Here is a 13,860-nt window from a genome sequence, read left to right as displayed (position 1 = left end):
CAGCATCCATGTCTCCTCCTCTACACCTCACTTGCAGTCCGGCATCCATGTTCCCTCCTCCTCCCACTTGCATTGCAAAATCAATGTCCCATCCCTGTGGACCTACCGTCCATGTTCCCTCCTCCCCCCCACTTGCATTGCAGAATGAATGTCCCCCTCCCTGTGGAGCTACCTTCCATGTTCTCTCCTCCCCCACAAATTGTGGTCCAGCATCCATGTCCCCTCCCCATGTGAGTCTGGCCTCTCTCCAAACAACTGAACCTCCCCATGAGAGCCGACATACCCATGGTCCTCCCAAAGCAGCAGCAGTGGTGGTGGCCAACTGGCAGAGGCAGTGTTATGAACAGGTTGCTTGCAGCTACCAAGCCAGGGCCTACCCTCTGCCACATCGTTCAACTACAAGGAAGTGACATGGCAGAGGGAAGGCCCTAGAAGAGCTGGCCACAAGCAGCCTGTTCACAGTGCTGCCTTGCCAGCCGGCCAGCCACCATCACTGCTGCTTCTTTGGAAGGTCAGTAATTATGTTAGCTGTCACGGGAGGAGGGGTTTGTTTGGTCAGTCTGTTGGGGAGAGGATCAGAGGCAGACCATAACATAACATTGTACTTATAAACCGTATAACTGTAAGTTCAATGCGGTGAACAAAAGATTAAAAATAACATAATCTAAGGATGATTTAAATTAGTTTGCTAAATATTTTGAAAAAAGATGAATAACATAACATAATAGAAACTCTGACCAGAATTCTTAACAGCATGTGCAGAATTTTGCGCAAATGTGGGAATTAGCAAATTCTGTGCTGTGCAGTTGCACAGAATTCCACCATAAGAACATAAGAATTGCCATACTGGGACAGACCGAAGGTCCATCAAGCCCAGTATCTTGTTTCCAACAGTGGCCAACCCTGGTCTCAAGTACCTATCTAGATCCCAAGTAGTAAAACAGATTTTTATGCTGCTTATCCTAGGAATAAGCAGTGAATTTCCCCAAGCCATCTCAATAATGGCCTATGGACTTCTCTTTTAGGAAATTGTCTAAACTTTTTAAAAACCCTGCTAAGCTAACTACTTTTACCAGGAGTAATATTGTATAATATCACCCATTCCAGTATCAGCTTCCTCCCACCCCTTTTAGAGCCCTTCCCTCCCCCCTCCTCTTGCAGCACCCAGCCCTCTCATTTCAGCTTCTGTTACAGAATAGGCACTCCCTGCATTTTGTCAGTGTGCCTGTAAAGAGGAGAACACTTAAGGAATTGTCTCCTAAGTATATTATCTCTGTATTTACAGTGTGAGATGATGTTGAGCATGCCTTGGCATTTAACACAAAGGCTTTACAGCCACAACAATTTAATTTGGGCTGTTAACATGTAGTAACTTCAAATATTAGCACAGCTTAATAAAAGGGAGTCTGAAAATATTGGAACTCACCAAACCAATTTGATCTGTATGTGCATTGTTCACTGTTATTTTAGAGTTTTATAGGAAAGTAAAAAAATCATTAACCAAACATGAAATCTAATTAGATGTCATTGAAGACTTTCTAAGAGAAGTGTGGTATGCTTTTGTGACATAAACCTACAGTTGAATAAATGTTTAAATGTTGATTTGTTTTGCAATTTTTGAATGCTGGTGAATCATAAATATAGGTATTTACAGTACCAATATCAGAATGAGCTATTATACTGAATAAATAGCATACATTTTAATATTCAGGCCATCCTCACCCAGAAAAGAGATAGCTGTCTGATCAAATGCAGATGAATGAAAGGAGCAAATTGTTATAGATGATATCTGCAATCTCTTTGAAAGTGAACAATCCAACCCATCGTCCCCTCTAGATTGTTTTGCTTTAAAACTGAAGTGGATTATTTCCCCATCTACCAAATGATTCATTTAATGTGTTCCATTTATCTCTATTGAAATCAGTTGGGAAAATAAGTTTGAGGAGTAGCCTAGTGGTTAGTGCAGCATTTCAAACACTAATTGTGAATTTTACGTCCATTGTTAATCAAAACTTGCTTAGAGCCTGCTGGCAGGTTTCTGACACAGAGTTAACAGCACTCCAAGATATCAAGAGTAGCCTGAAGATCCCACTACCAAAAAAGAGACAACGGGCACTAATAGTGGCATCAAGAGTCCAGTCTACCTAAGAAGAACAAAACAGAACAAAGCATAGAAGATAGTCCTCCGGGAATGGGGAGAAGGCCAAAGCAGAATATTAGCTGGAAGACTTCAGAATACCTGAAGGGGACTATAGCAGCACCATCATTGGCCAGAAGGCCACTAAACATCTGACAGTTCCAACACAGATTCACAGTGGCTTAGAGTACCATCACAGCACCAAGAATGGCTAGAAGATCCCAAACACTGGTGGAGTTCCAACACTGTACCAAGATTGTCTGGAGGAGCCCAGGTCAGTGGGAGAGGGCTGGGGCAGTTCAGCTATATGCCTCCAAGTCATATCCTTCATGTTAGGGAATCTGGACTGGAGAATCCCCTAAGCTGTATGGGCAGCTTAGGTACAATCCTGTGAACTGTGGATAGAGAACTAACTGTAAAGGATGTTTGCGCTTATTTCTTTATTTAAAAGATTGATTAACTGCCTTACAATGTTAAACAACAAAACTTTTGTCTTCTATTGAAAAAAGAAAGTATCATACTTAGGTATAGTTATAGAGTTCAAATAATATTTTGATCCCAAATAAACAAAGTAGTATGGTGAAATTTTTTTTTTCAAAATGAAAGTTGTGAGATGTCTTTGCCAATATTTTAGAATAGGCAGCATTTAATTTGGTTACTATTATAACATTACTAGTCTTTAAGCCCGTTACATTAACGGGTGCTAGAACATATGTATGTGTGTCTGTCTTTATTTCTTTATCTCTCCTTAGCCGCTTTTTTCATTCTGCCTTTCTTTTTCCTTGGCTGTCCATCACCACCCCATGCCTGCTCCCCCTGTCCATTTTCCCTTCCTTTTACCTCCCCTGTGTCCACCACCACCCCTTAACTGCTCTCCTTATGCAGCAGCAGCCCTTCTCCCTTTGTTTTACCTCCCCCCTGTCCAGCAGCACCTCTTTCCTTCTCCCCCTGTCCAACATTAGTCCTCCGTTCCTTTTTCTTCAACCCCCCTGTCCATCAGCATCTCTTTTGTTCTCCCCCTGTCCAACGGGTGCTAGAGTAGACGACTGTTTTTTTTTTTTCTTTCTCTCTCTGTGCTTGGATGCTGTCTGTCTGTCATTTTTTCTGTCTGTGTCCCTGCCTTGCGCCCTGCCTGCCTGTATTTCTCCATTGCGCCATGCCTGCCTATCTCTCTGTGGCCCCCTTCTCTTCCCCGCCATAATTGGTGTGTGCCCCCAGCACACCCTTCCCCCCAAAGCAGCCCCGTTTCCCAATGCCCCTGCCCCCTTTTGTGCTATGCCTGCCTGCTCCGTGGCCCCCTTCTGTTTGCCCCCTATGATTGCTGTCTGGCCCAGCAAACCCCTCACCCCAAAGCAGCCCCCTTTCCCTCTCCCCTTGTTGAGCCATGCCTGCCTGCTCTGTGATCCCCTGCCCATGATTGCTGTGTGCCCCCAGCACACCCCTACCCCCAAAGCAGCCCCTTTCCCTCTCCCCCCTGCCATGCCTGCCTGCTCCCTGTGCATCAGCATCAGCATTTCCCTCCCCCTCACCTGTTCCTTCGTAGCAGCATGCACATAAAACGACTCCCTTAGTTCTTTGCTGGATTTTGTTTTAAGTTTAAAGATGCCGACGCGGCTCCTCTCACGATCCCGCCTGCGTCGGAAGCCTTCTCTGACACAGGCTGGAATCGTGAGAGGAGCCACGGCGGCAGCTTTAAACTTAAAAAAAAAATCCAGCAAAGAACTAAGGGAGCCGTTTTCAAAGCCGCCGCCGCAGCTCCTCTCATGAGCTGCACTTATATTATGTTGGAAGATGAGAGAGGAGTCGCGGCGACGGCGGCAGATTTCAAATTAAAATAACTTAGGCGGCCAGGGAGTTTAAGGGACAGGATTGTAGAGCTGGAGCAAGTCCGTCCTGGGCCCGCTTATGCCCTCCGCCGACAGCCGGCTCCCTCGAAGCCCTCCTTCCCCCCCCCTTTCCCTTCCCGCGGTCCGGACTACAAACGTGGTGATTACAGCAGTGTGTGCATCAGTCTCCACACGCTGCTTCGGGTCCTTTTACTGCCCTGATTTACTCAGGCACGTCTCTGATGACATCATCAGAGACGCGGCAGAGCAAATCAGGGCAGTAGAAGGGCCCGAAGCAGCGTGTGAAGACTGATGCACATGCTGCTGGAATCGCCATGAGGGCCCGCAGGAAGAGAAGGGGGTGGGCGGCGGCAGGAGGAACGGAGATCGTCGTCTGGCTGCGGTCCGGCTTGTGGAGGCGATCGGGTGGTGACGTATTCGCGCGCATGCGCACTCCTTCGGCCACAGACCTACAGCGCACGGAACACGCAAATAGAAGTGCGCATGCGCGAGTTAGCCTTTTATTATATAGGATTTGGGTCTTCCAGCTAAAGCTTATTACTTGCTACAAGTTGTACAGAAAGCAGCTGTGTGCCCTATTTTCAATATGAGAAAATCTGACAGGGGATGTCGGGGGGAGGGGTTTAGGGTTCCGCAGCTCAGTTGATGGGGATTCCTTCTGCCATGATCAAACAAGGTAGTTGGTGGATACATCTACAAAATTTGCTTTTGTACATTTTTTCATATGGCCGTTTTTATTTTCGAAAATGGGCAAAAAAGGTAGACGTCCTGAGGACCAAAACTTATACCGAGCTCATTTTCTAAAATAAAAGATAAGACGTTTGGCAGTTTTGGAAATGGATATTGTTCCTACTGGGTTTGTGAATGTCTTCTTGCACAAAACGTCCAATCTCAGACTTGGGCACACTTTCAATTATGCCCTTCCATGTATGTTAATCTTTAACCCTTTCTTAGCTCTTTGGGGAGAATGAGATAGAAAACAAATTTAATTAATTAATGAATGATTTAATTTAAATTGCCCTTTTTCTTAGATAATTCTGGGCCAGAAACCCAGAGCTCTGCCCGGTACTATACTTAGGTTCCATCTACTGGAGTCTCTGTCAAAGCTCACTCCAGCCCATCCAAACCATCACAGCCAACAAACCCCCCCCCCCCAACCACCCCCATCCCAGGCTTTTTTGAACTCTGTCACATTTTCCTCTCCACCACCTCCCTCGGGAACGCATTCCAGGCATCAACTACCCTCTCTGTAATGAAGAATTTCCTAACATTATCTGAAAATGATTTTGTTCTATGTTAATATCTTTCAAGTATTTGAACGTCTGAATCATATCTCCCCTGTCCCTCCTTTCCTCTAGGGCAGTGGTCTCAAACTCAAACCCTTTGCAGGGCCACATTTTGGATTTGTAGGTGCTTGGAGGGCCTCAGAAAAAAAAAAAGTTAATGTCTTATTAAAGAAATGACAATTTTGCATGAGGTCAAACTCTTTATAGTTTATAAATCTTTCCTTTTGGCTAAGTCTTAATAATAATATTGTAATTTATAGCTAAAGAGACATATGATCAAGAAATGGTTTTATTTTACTTTTGTGATTATGATAAACATACTGAGGGCCTCAAAATAGTACCTGGCGGGCCGCATGTGGCCCCCGGGCCGCGTGTTTGAGACCATTGCTCTAGGGCACAGGTGTCAAAGTCGGTCCTCGAGGGCCGGAATCCAGTCGGGTTTTCAGGATTTCCCCAATGAATATGCATGAGATCTATGTGCATGCACTGCTTTCAATGCATATTCATTGGGGAAATCCTGAAAACCCGACTGGATTACGGCCCTCGAGGAGGGACTTTGACACCCCTGCTCTAGGGTATACATATTCAGTGCTTCCAGTCTCTCCTCATACGACTTTTAGTGCAAACCTCCTATCATTTTTGTCGCCCTCCTCTGGACCGCTTCAAGTCTTCTTATGTCCTTCACCAGATATGGTCTCCAAAATTGAACACAGTACTCCAAGTGGGGTCTCACCAATGGACCTGTAAGGGGCATCAATATCTTCCTTCCACTGGTTACGCCTCTCTCTATACAGCCTAGCATCCTTTTGGCAACAGCCACTGCCTTGTTACACTGTTTCTTTGCCTTTAGATCTTTGGACACTATCACCCCCAAGGTCTTTCTGCCCATCTATGCATATCAGCCTTTTACCTCCCAGAACATACAGCTCCTTCTGATTTCTAATCCCCAAATGCATTATTCTGCACTTCTTTGCATTGAATTTTAGTTGCCAGATATTAGACCATTCTTCTAATTCTGTTTATAACTGCTCATGTCCATAACTTACACTATGAATGTTCTGTTGTAACCCGTTCTGAGCTTCTAGGAGGATGGGATAAAAATCTAAATAAATAAATAATTTTTGCAGATCCTTTTTCACATTTTCCACTCCCTCCTTGGTGTCTACTCTGTTACAAATCTTGGTATCATCCACAAAAAGGCAAACCTTTCGTTCTAACTCTTTGGCAATATCGCTCACAAACATATTGAGCAGGATCGGCCCCATCTTTCCTTCCTCCAAGCAAATTCCATTAACCATTTCCTTCTGTCGTCTGTCCGTCAAACAGTTTCTAATCCAGTTCACCACTTTTAGTCCTAACTTCAACCCTTCAAGTTTGTTCAAGAGTCTCCTATGAGAAACCATGCCAAAGGCTTTGCTAAAATCTAAGTAAATTACATTTAGCATATGTCCTTGATCCAATTCTCAGGTCACCCAATCAAAAAATTCAATCAGATTTGTATGGCACAATTTACAGTGGTGCCTCGCATAACGAACGCCTCGCACAACGAACGCTGCACACAACGAACTTCATGTCTTGATTCACACAACGAACTTCGTTTCACACAACGAACTTCACACAACGAACTTCGTTTCACACAACGAACTTCGTTTCACACAACGAAGTCGCCCGAGCTGCCGATGTATTGCATCCTTCCGCGCAGGCAGTCGTTAGTCACTGCGCTTAACTGCCCTCTCTCACTGTATACAGTCGTCCTTTTAAGATAAACTCAATATTTTTTATATATCATGGCTTCTAAAAAAAGCAGGAAGGTGATTTCTGTTGAAATGAAACGGGAAATAATTAGAAGGAGTGAATGTGGGGTAAAACAGTGTGACCTCGTCAAAGAGTTTGGCCTCAGCAAGACCACCATTTTCACCATTTTGACAAATTTATCTTTTTTTATGTCATCTTAGCATATTTTATGCTGCAGAACGAATTATTTTTTTTAACATGTATTGTTATGGGAAAACGCGTTTCACATAACGAACTTTTCGCATAACAAACTTGCTCCTGGAACGAATTAAGTTCGTTGTGTGAGGCACCACTGTACCTTTAGTAAAACCATGTTGCCTCGGATCCTGTAACCCATTACATTCTAGGAATAAAATTGAAAACCAGGAATAAATGTCTAACTCTTGGTGATACAAAACAGAGATATACATATCTAAAACAAAGAAATGTGCCTATGAGAAAGGGGCATGGTTTGAGTATCATTTGGGCAGGATTAAGGTGTGATTAAAAAATATATAGGTATTCTTCATTTCAGAAGGGAAGTACACGTCTGTAAAATTAATTTGGGGAGTCACAGCAGTTACCTGGACATCTAGGTTTCAGAAAACTGCTCATGTTGAGCTGTACTCCACTGAAGAGATAAGAGAAGGTCATCCCTTTAATCCTTCAGTGGTTGATGCCCTAATGCAAACCTGACAAGGGATATTAGAATCTCTGGCAGCCTCATCTATATAATAAAACCGTAGGCGGCGCATGCGCAGTCTTATCGGCGTGCTTCCATGATCCGTATGTCCGTGGCCGCCAAGACTGCAGCATGCCCCGCGCTTACTACGGCCCCACGCACAGCTCAGTTCGGCACGGCGGTTTCCCCAGATAGGGGAAGCCGAAAAACTCAATCCCGCCTCATGGTCCTGCCGCCGCTCACGAATTCCCCCCCCCCAATCCTCCTGCAACAGCCGCTACCGCTCCTGTTCAAAGCGGCCTGCTGAGGGAACATGCTACCGAGTTGGAGAGGGAACATGCTACCGAGTTGGAGAGCGGCCTGCGAGGTTCGTTACAGCGGCCGCGAAACTCAGCAGGCCGCTTTGAACAGGAGCGGATGCGGGAGGGGGGGGGAGTTTTAACAGGAGGAGTCGCCGAAAAAAACCTTCAGCCGCAGCAGGCAGCACACGGGAAGGGAAGGGGGAGGGGCCGAACGGAGCAGGGCAGCTCAAGGTAAGAAGGGAATGGGGGGTGGGGGAAAATGTTTCTACTACTCAGCAGGGACCTGGAGGGGAAGGGAAAACCGCTGCTGCTTCTGCAAAGGAAAGTGGTGGTAGGGGAGAGAAGGGAATGGGGGGTGGGTGGGGGAAAATGCTGCTACTACTTCTCAGAGATCTGGAGGGGAAGGGAAATATCACAGCTGCTTCTGCAAAATAAAGTGGGGGGGGGGGAGAGAAGGGAATGGGGGGTGGGGGAAAATGCTGCTACTGCTTCAGCAAGGACCTGGAGGGAAAGAGAAATACCGCTGCTGCTTCTGCAAAGGAAAGTGGGGGGGGGGGGAGAGAAGGGAATGGGGGGGGTGGGGGGAAATGCTGCTACTACTTCACAGGGATCTGGAGGGGAAGGGAAATAGCACTGCTGCTTCTGCAAAGGAAAGTGGGGGGGAGAGAAGGGAATGGGGGATGGGTGGGGGGAAATGCTGCTACTACTTCACAGGGATCTGGAGGGGAAGGGAAATAGCACTGCTGCTTCTGCAAAGGAAAGTGGGGGGGGGGGGGAGACACAGAAAGAAATACAGACAGACAAAGGAGGCTAGGGAGAGAGACAGACAGAAATAAAGACAGACAGGGGACCAGAGAGACACAGAAATAAAGACAGACAGGCAAAGGGTGCCAGGGAGAGAGAGAAAAAAATTGCAGGAGGGAGAAAGACAGAAAGAAAGGAAGAAAGAAACAGGAGTAGGGAGAGAGACATAAAGAAAGAAAGACAGACAGCCATATATTCTAGCACCCGTTAATGTAACGGGCTTAAACACTAGTATAAAATAAACATGTAAGTTTAAAAAGTGGCTGATAAAAACCTTTTATGTGCTGGCACATCGCCTGTATGCTATCATTTTAGAACATAAACATGTATGTGCTAAGACATAAATATTTGTTGCCGTGTTGACTCTGTGAATATTTTAGACATTTATGACTGTAAAATGGATGCAAACAAACAAAACTGCAGACGTGTACAACAACGTAGGCAAAATTTATTGTGACAAAAAATTAATATTTAAAACCTTTTTACCAAACGGGGGACCTTAGTGAGTTTTCACGATTATTTGTGACGCTCGGCGATACATATAGTCCGTTTTTTTCTACTGAATTTTGTCCATAGCTATTTTTTGTGACATTTGTCTTTTTTCCTTTCTACCATGGACCCCTGATGAAGGTTGTCCAAAACACGGACCGTGTTGGGTCCCCCGTTTGGTAAAAAGGTTTTAAATATTAATTTTTTGTAACAATAAATTTTGCCTACGTTGTTGTACACGTCTGCAGTTTTGTTTGTTTGTTCCTGGCTGGTTTTCCCACTGCAGATAGAATTGGACCTTCCCCTTTTTTTTGCCTCTTTTTTTTTTGGCTGTTGCTCTCGCTTTGTAAAATGGATGCTCCTTCCATGTGTTTAAGTGTGGAAATGTCTCATTTTCATTATATTTTAGAACAAGACCAAAGGCACCAGATCTTATTCTAAAACACTAGCAGAACTTAAGTCATCCTGACTTGGTTGTCTCAATTCTAATTTGTATGTTTTTTAAAAGCTGCCACTCATTATTGGAGTTGCGGTTATAACCTTAGCTAACCTCTTAATATGCCAATCAGGAGGGAGGGTGGACCCGAATTAAAGGGAATTGTATCAGGAAACTGTAACATAGAAACATAGAATATGACGGCAGAAAAGGGCTATAGCCCATCAAGTCTGCCCACGCTAATGACCCACCCCCAGACTTCACCCGGCTAGAGATCCCACATACATATCCCATTTCTTTTTGAAATCGAGCACGCTGCTGGCGTCAATCACCTGCAATGGAAGTTCATTCCAATGATCGACTACCCTTTCGGTGAAGAAATACTTCCTGGTGTCACCATGAAATTGCCCACCTTTGATTTTCAGCGGATGACCTCTTGTGGTTGAAGGTCCTTTAAGAAAGAAGATATCATCTTCCACCTCGATGCGGCCCGTGATATATTTAAAAGTCTCAATCATGTCCCCCCTCTCTCTACGTTCCTCGAGCGAGTATAGTTGCAGTTTATTCAGTCTTTCCTCATATGGGAGGCTCTTGAGTCCCGAGACCATCCTGGTGGTAATTCGCTGAACCGACTCGATTCTCCGCACATCTTTTTGATAATGTTGTCTCCAGAATTGAACACAATATTCAAGATGAGGTCTCACCATGGATCTGTACAGGGACATTATGACTTCGGGCCTCCGGCTGACGAAACCTCTACGGATGCATCCCGCCATTTGTCTAGCCTTGGATGCAGCTTTCTCCACCTGCTTGGCAGTTTTCATGTCTTCACTAATGATTACTCCCAAATCTCGTTCTGCCCTAGTCCTAGCTAAGGTCTCACCATTCAGAGTATAAGTTCTGCATGGGTTTTTGCTGCCAAGGTGCATGACCTTACATTTTTTGGCATTAAAGCCCAGCTGCCAAGTCGAGGACCAATGTTCCAATAAGAGCAGGTCCTGCTCCATACTGTCGGGTAAGGTGCTGTTATCTACTATGTTGCATAGTTTGGTGTCATCGGCGAATAGTGTTATTTTACCTTGAAGCCCTTGAGTCAGGTCTCTTATGTATATGTTGAAAAGGATCGGTCCCAAGACCGATCCCTGTGGCACTCCACTGGTCACCTCCGATGTATTGGAGGGGGTACCGTTAACCACCACCCTCTGGATTCTACCGCTTAACCAGTCATTGACCCATGTCGTCAATATCACTCCCAATCCCATCGAAGTCATCTTGCTCAACAATCTGCGGTGCGGGACGCTATCAAAAGCTTTGCTGAAGTCCAAGTACACGACGTCTAGAGACTTCCCCATATCCAGTTTCCTTGTAACCCAGTCAAAGAAGCTGATCAGATTGGATTGACAGGACCTTCCCTTTGTGAATCCATGCTGCTGGGGATCCTGTAGATTCTCCTCGGTCAGGATCGTATCTAATTCCTGTTTAATAAGTCTTTCCATGAGTTTGCTCACTATTGAGGTGAGACTGACCGGTCTGTAATTCGCAGCTTCCGTTCTGCAACCTTTTTTGTGCAATGGAATGACGTTAGCTGTTTTCCAGTCCATGGGGACTTTTCCGGTACTTAGGGAAAGATTGAACAGCACGGATAGCGGTTCCACCAGGACATCACACAACTCCCTAAGAATCCTGGGGTGTAGATTGTCCGGTCCCATGGCTTTGTTCACCTTGAGTTTTGATAGTTCGCCATGGACGCTGCTGGGTGTAAACTTGAAGTTTTGAAACGGGTCTTCCGAGGTTTGCCTTGCTTGCAGTTGTGGACCGGTCCCCGGCGCCTCACAAGTAAAGACTGAGCAAAAGTATTCATTTAGTAGTTTGGCTTTATCAGAATCCGTTTCTGCATAGGTTCCGTCTGTTTTCCTGAGACGTACTATCCCATCTGTGTTTCGTTTCCTGTCGCTAATGTATCTGAAGAAGGATTTATCCCCTTTTTAATGTTTTTCGCTAGTTGTTCTTCTGTTTGAATCTTGGCCTCTCTGACTGCCGCTTTGACTGCTTTAGACCTGGTCAGATAGTCTTCTTTTGTCACCCTGTTTCCTGTATGCTTGTAGGAAATAAAAGCTTTTTTTTTTTTCCTTGACAAGATCCGAGATCTCTGCAGAGAACCACTGGGGCTTGTTCTTCCTCCGTCGTTTGCTTACTGTTTTTATATAGCGGTTTGTTGCCTCATGCAAGGTGCATTTCAGGATTGACCACATAGCCTCTACATTATTGGTTTCAGCTTGGTTTTGTAGCGCCTGATGGACGAAGTCTCCCATGCGTTTAAAATCAGTGCCCCGAAAGTCGAGGACCTTTGTTGCTGTGTTTGATCTAGTGAAGCCTATCTTGATGTTGAACCATACCATGTTGTGGTCGCTGGAGGCTAGTGTATCGCCTAGGTCAACAACAATGGCTAAATCATATCTGATCATAGAAACATAGAAACATAGAAATAGACGGCAGATAAGGGCCCACGGCCCATCCAGTCTGCCCACTTTAATGTCCCTCCCCTACCTTTGCCCTGTGAATAGATCCCATGTGCCGATCCCATTTGGCCTTAAAATCAGGCACGCTGCTGGCCTCAATCACCTGTAGTGGAAGACTATTCCAGCGATCAACCACTCTTTCAGTGAAAAAGAATTTCCTGGTGTCACCTCGTAGTTTCCCGCCCCTGATTTTCAACGGATGCCCTCTTGTTGTCGTGGGACCCTTGAAAAAGAAGATATCTTCCTCCGCCTCGATGCGGCCCGTAAGATACTTGAACGTCTCGATCATGTCCCCCCTCTCTCTGCGCTCCTCGAGCGAGTATAGCTGTAATTTGTCAAGCCGTTTTTCGTATGGTAGATCCTTGAGTCCCTAGACCATCCGGGTGGCCATTCTTTGCACCGACTCCAGTCTCAGCACATCCTTGCGATAATGCGACCTCCAGAATTGCACACAGTATTCCAGGTGGGGCCTCACCATGGATCTATACAATGGCATAATGACTTCTGCCTTACGACTGACGAAACCCCTTCGTATGCAGCCCATGATTTGTCTTGCCTTGGACGAAGCCTGCTCCACTTGATTGGCAGACTTCATGTCCTCACTGACGATTACCCCCAAGTCTCGTTCTGCTACCGTTTTTGCTAGGATCTCGCCATTAAGGGTATAAGACTTGCATGGATTCTGGCTGCCCAGGTGCATAACTTTGCATTTTTTGGCATTGAAGTTGAGTTGCCATGTCCTAGACCATCGCTCCAGTAGGAGTAGGTCGTGCGTCATGTTGTCGGGCACTGAATCTTCGTCTGTTGTGCATTTGCCCACTACATTACTCAGTTTGGCGTCATCGGCGAATAATGTTATTTTACCTCGAAGCCCTTCTGCCAAGTCTCTTAACTTCTGCCAAGTCTCTTAAGCAGTCTTTTCTTAACTAAGGGGTCCTTTTACCAAGGACACGTTAGCATTTAGCATGCACTAAATCGGCCTTAGTAAAAGAGGGGTAAATTTGAAAGGTCAGATATTTCAAGCTTGATCTTAATTCAGGGGGGATAATATTTCTCTAGTTCTATCCAATTTGTAAATCTTACTCATTAGTAAGATTTAAAAAAGAAATTAAGATAATAAGGTTGGACCATGTCAAAGACTGAGATTGAAGGCCAAATGTAGAGATTTTTCAGATGGTCTGTCCAAGATATACCGGCTACTGCGTGGTAAGGGCCTCGAAGCCCTTTATATCTCTATGGGCTTCAGGGGCGTTACCGCACAGCAGCCGCTAGCGCAGCTTTGTAGGAGAGGGGGATAAATCTAGAAAAAAAATAAGGGGTCCTTTTATTAAGGTGCTAAAGTGCACTAACCAATTTAGCGCACGCTAAATGGTAAGGCGCTTATAGAATATAATGGATGCCTTAGCATTTAGCGCACCTTAATAAAAGGACCCCTAAATGCTATATTGCTTTGGAAATGAATTTTTTTTTTTTTTTAAAAAGCAGCATGTACTTGTCTTTAGTGCCTCTAAAAGGCAGTATAAGCACAATTTTCAGAGAAATTTGCCTAGGTAGTTTAAATGTATCTAATATATATCCCCTTATC

At 45.1% G+C, this 13,860-nt stretch overlaps 1 protein-coding gene across 2 annotated transcripts in view; it reads left to right on the top strand.

The window, feature by feature from the left end:
* The window catches only part of RIMS2 (regulating synaptic membrane exocytosis 2), a 1,127,809-nt gene that overhangs the window by 935,691 nt on the left and 178,258 nt on the right, over nucleotides 1-13,860 (top strand). The gene's annotated exons all lie outside the window — the stretch shown is intronic.

Source organism: Geotrypetes seraphini, chromosome 2, assembly GCF_902459505.1.
Source record: "Geotrypetes seraphini chromosome 2, aGeoSer1.1, whole genome shotgun sequence".
NCBI lineage: Eukaryota > Metazoa > Chordata > Amphibia > Gymnophiona > Dermophiidae > Geotrypetes > Geotrypetes seraphini.
The sequence above is the reverse complement of the archived record's forward strand: the minus strand, read 5'-3'. Positions and strand labels throughout refer to the sequence as shown.